The following is a 9,784-nucleotide window of genomic DNA, read 5'->3' as shown; positions in this document are numbered from 1 at the left end:
TACCTTATGAATAACATTTAGATGGTTGTCAAGTCTCTGGCATGTTACGCCACAATGCAGATACCGGTATGCTCTTGTTACTGGTGGTTGCCTCTTTCCTGATATTGGTTCACCGTAGTAAAAAAATAAAACACACAAAACTGTCTCAACTGGTCTCTGTGTGATTATTATTATTCTCTTATTCTGTCGGGTTGCTTTCCGTCACCTTCAGTTGTTGAGCCATTTCTTTTGATTTTCGTTAACTTGTTGCATAATGTGAAGGGGATTGTCTAACCTCTGCACCAATGCCTGCAATGGAGGCATACTTGCAAAACTGGTGCTTGTGTCTTTGTGTTTTATGTTTGTGGATTTCCCCCCCTTTTTTAGGGGGAAGGAGTTGGAGGGGGTCATGCCCAATCCCCATCCATTCTGAAGTCTTTCGCAACTACTTCCTTTTTCCATAGATTTCTATGTTATGTTTATTCTCTATATAATCAAACTAATTGTTTGTTGAGGTTGATCTTCCCTTAAGCTTTTTATCATAATTCTCTTTTAACCTGTTGGGTTGTTTTTGGTTGCCTTTATATGAGTGGTCATTTCATCTGATTTGAATTGAATTGAATTGAATTTATTGAATTGAATTGAATTTATTCAAACCAGTCAAAAGGAGAGCAAAGTACAAAGAAAATAAATGGTTACGAAAATAAAGAACTGAAAAATGACAGGTTTGGGACCCCAAAGAAGCACAGCTTGTAATCAGGGGCCCCTGCATATGATATTTTACTCAAACATGGAATAACTATGATAAAAAAAAATACAAGGTGTTTAAAGATCACAACAGAAACATTACCCACATGCAAGCATACACTCACTCACACAGACAAACACACACATTCACACTCCAAACATGTCACCCCCAGGTGCAACTAGCAACTGGTCTTAAATTTATCAAGTAGGTATTTATGACATAATTTCTTAAACCGAGACAGGGTACTGCTACTCCTTATATCAGCAGGACACATATTCCATTCTTTAACGCAAATTGTTCTGAAGGATTTTAAAGTAGCATTAATTCTAGCAAAGGGTTGGTGAATAAGATGTCTCTGATATGTGTTACAATTATAAATCTTAGAATTAACCACAAAAGTTTCTTGTAAAAAAGAACAATGCAGGGATTGGTATTTACACATGAAAATAACACAATTCAGCGAGACCATTTCATTAAATGGTAACATATTAAACTGCAAAAAAAGTGGGGAACTCGGAGCCAGATAAATTGAATTTGTTACATATCTTATAGCTTTCTTTTGAAGAACTAGTTTACGTACATGAGTCCTTTATGTATGCCCCCAAGCAATATTGCAATACATTGAACGCAACAAATTAGTATTAAAATCACCCATAATATAAGTATTACTATTTGCGCTACTAAGAACTTTCAAGTCTTGTTCAAAGTAAAAAACAAATGACCTCACATCATTGTCAGGTGCTCGATATACACATCCAACAACAGTCTTAACATTATTCACAACAAATTCTATGTATATAGATTCGTAGTCCAATGTTACTTTTGACAGATCATCGCGAATTTTATATTCAAGACCCTCTCTAATATAAAGCGCAACACCACCTCCTTTTTTATTTTGTTGACAAACCATCCTTGACTCCAGTTTTTCCACAGACTACTTGAGAGACTTGATCTCCTTCTCCTTCATAGCTAGGTCAACCCTCAAGTCTTGGATCTCACCCTCCTGCTTATCTATTCTTTCCTCATTCTTTTCAATCCTCGCTTTGAGGATTTTGGCAACACATTTCTCAAGAGCCTCGACGAATTCAGCTTCAGTTAAGAGCTCCTTCAGTGAAACAGCTAGGTCTGAATTGAGACTAGTAGTGGTGTAAGTACGAGCACAGACCACCTTTCTATTCTTGTGACCTTCCATGACCAAAAGTAATGTGTTATGTTAAGAAGGTGGAGGAAAGGAGGAATGTAGAATGCAGAATGGTCGAGTTGCAGGAGGGGAGAAATTGAAATCGAAAGTACTTACATGTAGTCAAAAATCATCCCAGAGGTACAAAGGTAATGCCTGTTAAAATCACATGTCCATGTATTATGTCCAACTAAAAAAATAGATGAGAAACAGCAGCTACCCTCAAAGAGTAGGTTACACCATTTGTTGGCTTTGGCTACCCTCGCTATCTTGTGAATAACATTGCTCTTGTTACTGGCGGTTGCCCCTGTCAGGATATTGGTTCACCATACAAAAAAAAATAAACACACAAAATTGTCTCAACTGGTCTGTGTGTGATTATTATAACTCTCTATTCTGTTGGGTTGCTTTCCGTCACCTTCAATTGTTGAGTCATTTCTTATGATTTTCTGGAACTTGGTGCATAATGTGAAGGGGATTGTCTAACCTCTGCACCAATGCCTGCAATGGAGGCATACTGGCAAAATTGGTGCTTGTGTCTTTGTGTTTTATGTTTGTGGATTTTTTCCCCCTTTTTTTAGGGGGAAGGAGTTGGCTTCTACCTGACTGCAGTTAACGAGAGGTCCGTTGCGCTGCTGCAGTTGTACTCAAAATCAAATTGTAAACGCGCAGGCTAACTAACTTGACTCACCGTGTTACTTGTTAGGTATAATTTGAATAATCCTGTATGAAAGGCCCTTATGGAATTAAATTTTCTGCATAATGATCTAGACCCGATTCCACACTGTTTTTTTTTCAGATTGTTGGTAAGTAATTTAAGCGAGAGCTTGTATTTTATTTTAAAAATTTATTTTTGCGGATATTGGTAGATGGTCCAGACCCAGTGTCTTGGTCTAAATAACTGTTTCTGGTCAGGCCAAGTGTGGCTTCCGCTGGACTCAGAGGTGCTGCAGTTTCTATCAGGATGATAAATTACAACGTGCAGGCTACACAATTCAATTATCATATATAATTTGCTGAATAAACCGACTAAAATCCTCGATCAAAAGCTTACCGTAATATGATTAAAATTGTATCTCCTGTGTGATCATAAACCATATCTAAAACCAAATTACACATTGACTTTTGAGTTCTGAGTTAAGTTTCAATTACAAGCTGTGCTGCTTGGCATTCACCGGCACAGCTAATGTACAGACCATTATGCTAATCCAGACTGGCAGCGGTCTGGATTATGATAATTACTTCATGTATATCACAGCCATAGTCATTATTCTCCTGCTCTCAGATTTGTGACGAAAACTTTTCATGTGTGCTGTAGCCAAATGCAAGAACTAAATAGAAGGGATATGATAAGGTTTTATTATGTATTTTTGAAAAAAATCAAGTCATGTTAGAAGCATTTGATCCAATAATTCTACAATCCAATAATCTGTGCCTCTTTCGGACCTTGAACCTTCACTGATAGTATCTGTACAAGAGTCTCACTAGTTCCAATACTGGCAACATCCACCGTGGCCTTCTTGATTTCTATTGATTGGTGCAAAGGATGATGGAACGAAGAACATTGATCACACTTCTTCCTTCTCCTACATGTGGTCATACAATGTTTTTTTCCAGCTCGTTTCAGGCAGCTAAAACAAGCTCTATTGGACTTCATCAACTCATACCTCTCTGGCTGATTCATTTTGATGATTGGCAGACACTTATCAATCAATAGACCAAGTAGCCTTTACGTTGTCTTGCCTCCATAGCGAATGGATGATCCTGCTTCTCATAGGTGTCAGATCCTCTTCTATATAAACTCCTTTACGAGCCTCCTCCTTTCTCAGCTCTTTCTTATTCCTCATCAGAAGTTGCTTGGTTGATCGGCGCACGAACTCGACAATGATCGGCCTTGCTGTTGCTGCTTTTCCGATAGCTTTATTCACTGAAGTGGACATCGGCAGGCGATGGCTGATACTGATGTCTTTGGTTGATATCTTGACTCCAGCATCAGCAGCTAATTGGACAACTTTTGTATTGATGTCCTAGCTCACCTCTGGTTTCCTCCAGGCCAAAGATTCTAACGTTGTCACGCCTTCCATATTGCTCCAATCTCTCAATCTCCGAAAACGCTTCCAAATCTCGGCTAGGTGCTGGTGCAGGCTTGACTTGCTGAGTAGAAATGTATGCTTCTATGGCTGCCGTCACTGCAGCAGTCATTGACTGCACAATCAACGGTTGGATGGCTGTCAGCACCTGAGTGATGATACTATAGATCATAGCATACTGATGGGGACATGTCATTGACCAGCTAGCCTGACCTGAGATAATTTCTCATTAACTCACTATTATCAAGTATGAGCTCTATAAATAATTTAACCATATTATCAGATCTTGTATTTATCTGTATCTTGACTTATTTTCAGGTTAAGCTCCTCAATTTCCTTTTTTGAATTCCTTTCCTTTTTCTTCCTAGAACTGTATTCAATACAAGCAGCTGTAATTGTACACTTTGGGCATCCCAACCAATATTGGAATTACATTCAGTGTCGAGTTGAATTGATTTAAAATCTTCAATTTTCTTCTTTACTATATGTTGAACTCTGAATCATTGTGCAATTAAGTTTCTAGAACCCTGGACCCCCTTTTTTGCTTCGAGTCTTTGAAATTCAACATGACAATTGAATTATCAGATTGAACACCAGGAATAATCTTTGAACTTAAACAATTATGAACCAAAAAACAAAATAAAATCTAATCTTAAAAGGATCCTAGGATTTGTTTGATGTCTAGTATACTTTTTTAAGTGAGGATGGAATTCCCGCCAAATATAAAGAAGGTTGAATTCTTCCATTAAAGTTGAGATCATGTCGACAGATTTAGAGTTTGTATGACTCTTGTCTACCACCCTGATAATCTTAAATGGAAAGGACTGCATTGAAATCACCAGCACAAATCAAGAGAGAATGATTGAATTGTTCAACTTTGGCAAAGACATCCAGAAAAAAGTTAGGATCATCATTGTTGGGACCATAAATATTTGTTAAGGTTAAAGGGAGGTTGTTTATTACCAATGACAATATCAAATATGTTCTATTTGGATCAGCAAATAAGGAGTTTAAACAAAAGAAAGATGATTACGTGTAAAGATAGCGACCCCCCTAGTCTAGCTTGAAAAGAAAGCTCTCTGACTCCACTGTTGCTTTCAAAAGGATTCATCCTTGGAAGAAGAATGACATTCTTGTAAAAAAAATTGCATCACTATTAATGGATCTTAAATAATGAAATGTTCCTATTGACAATCTTTCTAAAGTGTTCAACAAAATCAGACAATTCAACTGAAGCCTCAAACTGTATTATTGTGTTCGCCAGACTTAAAAAAGGACCAATATTGAGCTGAATAATTATTTCTTAATTCCCGCATTGACTCATTTTGCTGTTTAAAATACAACCTCCTTTATTCGTCTCAATAATCTTCTATAACACTTGCTGGCTTCACAAAAATCATCCTCTGCTGAAAAAAAGAGAAACTTTGCTCTTATTTTTTTAATACCTATTCTTTTTATTCAAATATTCCCTTCTAACTTTCTGGCATTCTTTATCAAACCATGATTTATTTACTTTATTTTCCTTTCCACTGCTCTTCTGTCATATATGTACGCACACCAACTTCCTTCACTGAATCTAAAAAACCTTAATTCAGTACAAATATTATCCACTTTTTCACTTGTCACATCAACTTCCAGGCAATCTATACCTAAAGAAAGCACATCTAACAATTTACTCACATGCTGACTGAAAACCCCTGCACAATCTAAAGACCATTTGAAAGCGAAATGACCAGGTTTTAAATTAAATTGGTTAGTCATTCTTGTTACAAACAAAGGAATTGGAAGGCTACCCCAATAAAAACAAATGAATGGGACAATGAACATCAGACAAACACTTGTCAAAAATATCAACTTTGAAATCATAAATATTTCAAAAAATGAATGAGATACAATAGCATATCAATGGTGCTACATCATGCACGAGTATAGCAAGTCAAGTTACCTTGATTTTCATCATCCTCAATCGACCATTTACAATTTTTAAATCAAAACTCTGACAAATGTCAATCAATTTCCCAGACTTATTCAGAGTGGTATCTCTATTGTACCTATCAACAACGAACCCATTGTTACTTAAAAATTCACGTAAATCAATATCATTTGGGCTCAAGTCAAATTGCTCATTAATCACAGTTGTGTTTAAACTGCAAAGTCATCTTGAAGACCAGTTCTAGCATTGAAGTCACCAATTAAACAGACAGATAAATCAAATCTACTCTTCATATCTATCAAATCTTGAATCAGATTATCAAAAGCATCATTACTTGAATGAAGTAACCCATCACATGGAATATAAACCGCTGCTAAAGTGAATTCAAAACCAAATATATTATTCTTTACTTTGACCCGAAGTACCGAGTCAGAACAGGTATTAGGGAATAATTCTGTAAAATTAAAAGATCTCCTTTTTCACCAGAATACACATTCTGTGATAACCACCATATTTTCCTGTTTGCCGATGCTGAGATTTTTGCTTTGCTTTTTAAAAATGCAAACAATGTCATAATCACTACAGTTAACTTCCGAAATCCCTTCATTCAACTTACTGGATAGTCCATTCACATTCAAGCTGGTAATCCAAGTCGGATGGGTATATCCAAATTCCAAATCCAAAAGGGAGTCGAAACCCTCCTAGCTATCCTGAACTAAGTTCTAGGAGAGTCCAGCCTTTTTCAGATTTTCTTCTCCCCAACCGAGTTTGCGAAAGAGCTCATCCGGAGTTGTCAGCATGTATTACTCGTTCGGGTTCTTCTTAAGCGTGCAATAAATCTTCCCATCAATCGTCCATACCGGTTCAGTCTCCTCATCCTTTTAGACTACATGAAGCAACTGGACCCCTTCCTAGAGCCAGGTGCTCTCCAACCATCACGACTTGGAATGAGGTTGATTTCGATAGTGTTTTCTTCTTTATCAGAATCTCTGTACGAACATCCCTTTGCATGAAACTAGCCACAATTTATTGCAAATGATTATCCACAAGGGTTGGGCAGGGGGTGAGGGATGCCAGAGGTAGCTACAACTGTTTAAAGGAATTGGAGGTACAGTAGTTGGTCAATAGTGGGTGGTTGAGACTTTGGGATCAAAACAATTTGACTTCTTTTTCTAAAACAATACCCTTATTAAAAAGATGCATTAAGAGTATGTTTCTAGTTTATTAACTCTTAATTCAGTAGTGCCTTTTATAATTTAAAATGATTGAAATAGACAAATTGGAGTTGAATTACATTCTTGGGCATTCATTGTTGGGATGGAAGGATGACATATTTACTTCTTTGAACTGTTTTATATCAAGCACATGATACAAAGTGCATTTTGTAATTTTATGTAAGTATGCAACTCTTATTTTTGTTATTTCTTTTTGTGAAGTTTTAAGAAAATATATTTGGGCCTAATATTTTTTTAAAATTCTTTATGATTATGCAAATATTGTTGATAGGATTATTTTATTTTTTAATATATGAGTGTAAATGCTGTGTACATTAAGCTGTATGATTACCAAATGTCTATATTATTAAAGCAATGTGCTATACCATATGTCAGAACTCGGTTGTTTGAATGATCTCTGTGTGATTTTAGCTGAAAAGGAAAAGTGGAGAGGAGAATGTATAGGAGAAAAAAAACATTGACCAGCAAGAAAGGAGAAAGGCTTGAGCAAACAAATATAGACAAATGTCATGGAGAAAGAGCAAGAGACAAGTGAAATGAAAAGAGAGGGAGAGAGAGGGGGGAGGGGGTTAAAGAAAGCAAGGAAAGAAGAGAATTACATGTCTCCCTCAACTGTACCTCTCCCTATTGTACAATATACTGGTTTATATGTAAGACAAATATAAAATTATCCCGAGTGCAGGTTTATTTCACCGAGGACGAAGGCCGAGTGAAATAGACATGCACGAGGGATAATTCTGTACTTGGAGTTCATATACTAGCAGTAGTCCAGTAATATTGTATGATAGAACATTCACTGCTTATTCTAGTAAATTGTACAACGCCTACTTAGCTTGTACGCGAGCAAATGGGAGGCTGAAGAATGTCAAACATTCTTACCTTTGCACACGTACTATCCAAAATGTACCGTCCATAATGTTAAGTTGCACAAGTCAGGAAAAGGAGACATCACTATAGAAATTATTATGATTCAACGCATTACATGCGCTTTTTAGTAAATGCAGACGCACAGGACTGACTGGCTGAATGTGCATTGCCTTTATTCGATATTTTCCCCATTCATTTAACACAGGTTTTACCCTCCAAATATCCAAAGTTATGTTGTACATATGTACAATATAACTTTTTGAAGGGAGGTCACGTGGTACCAACCTTAGCCAATCACAACTCGTATTTTACTACCACTATTTACTGTAAATCTATATCAATCATTCAATCAACCAACCAATCCATACTTGTATATCTTTCTATCATCCATGCATATCTCCCTCTCTAACTTTATGTGTTTCTACCTTTGTATCAATCTTAACTCTCCCATCAGTATACCTACATGTAAAGTTGAGGCCAGAAGTTTGCATAAACCCAGGAAATTCAAACGAAAGTTGACTTTTGCCAAACATCGTAAAATTTACTGTATCTTATAAAATATTTGTGCTATCATGACTGATTTGATATCAAACAAATGAGTATGTAATGCCCCTTCATTACATTGCTTTATCATCAGGAGCTGAAAAATATTTAGGTGTAATTTTTCCCTAAGAATCTTCATATTTTAGACAAATTAAAAATTTGACAAAAAACTTTCATATTTGTGCTAGTTACTTCTCAACACAAACATTTCAGATTATAATTTTTTTTCAGTGGTGACGTATCATGATAGAAAGTGTAATATGAATCATAGATTTGACATTTCTATGAAATGTTTGAAAATATGATAAACAATAGAATACATTTGGCATGAATATGAATTTTTGCCTTCAAAGAAAATTTCACCTGAAATATACTTTAATCCCAACGGCATCCCAATCATGTGAAAGAGCTTAAAATGCTCTTTTATTTGATACCAAATTCGTCATGGTAGTATTTATATTTCTTAGGATATAGTAAATTGTACGATGTTTGGCAAGCGAACAAATTTCGCTGAATTCCATTGGCGTATGTAGACTTTTGGCCTCAACTGTATATACTATATATCCACTCTCTATTTTTACAACTACATTGGTGCTTGAAAGTTAGTGAACCCCACCAGAAAATACATATTGAAAGTGTTCAAGTTCTGCCATGTTTTTAGATATTTAGTCATGAAGTGAGGCGATAAAATATTACATTCGTTTGTTTCTCTGGGCTTGCCAGACATTGTAGTGTTGTCTATATTCAACACTCGGCATGGAGTTAATTTTTTGGTGGGGTTCACTAACTTTTTTAGCATAACTATAATTTTCTTTATCAATCTGCGTACCTTTCTACCCATCTATTCATCTACTCATCAATCTCTATATATTTTCCTGTGTTTCATTATTTAACAGTATGCCTCAATTATTTGCAAGTTTGTTGATCATCAATTTATTCATAGATTATGATTGGCTATAAATGTAATTCTTTTACTTGCAACACAGATCAGTTTCACCAAATATAATCAGTTTGAGTAAAATATTAAAATGCTGAAGACAAAATGGGCTCGTTGCGTATTGGGACAAACTAAAAAAATGGTCAAACACTCGTATGTCTCCCTCTCTGTCTTAATTTGCACCTCTCCAAAAACAAAATACACACAAGGAGTAAACATTGGACACATCCCAAGTACCAACACTCACAAGCATAATTACCTTTCCACACATG

Source organism: Lytechinus pictus, chromosome 5 (genome assembly GCF_037042905.1).
Source record: "Lytechinus pictus isolate F3 Inbred chromosome 5, Lp3.0, whole genome shotgun sequence".
Taxonomy (NCBI): Eukaryota; Metazoa; Echinodermata; class Echinoidea; order Temnopleuroida; family Toxopneustidae; genus Lytechinus; species Lytechinus pictus.
The sequence above is the reverse complement of the archived record's forward strand: the minus strand, read 5'-3'. Positions refer to the sequence as shown.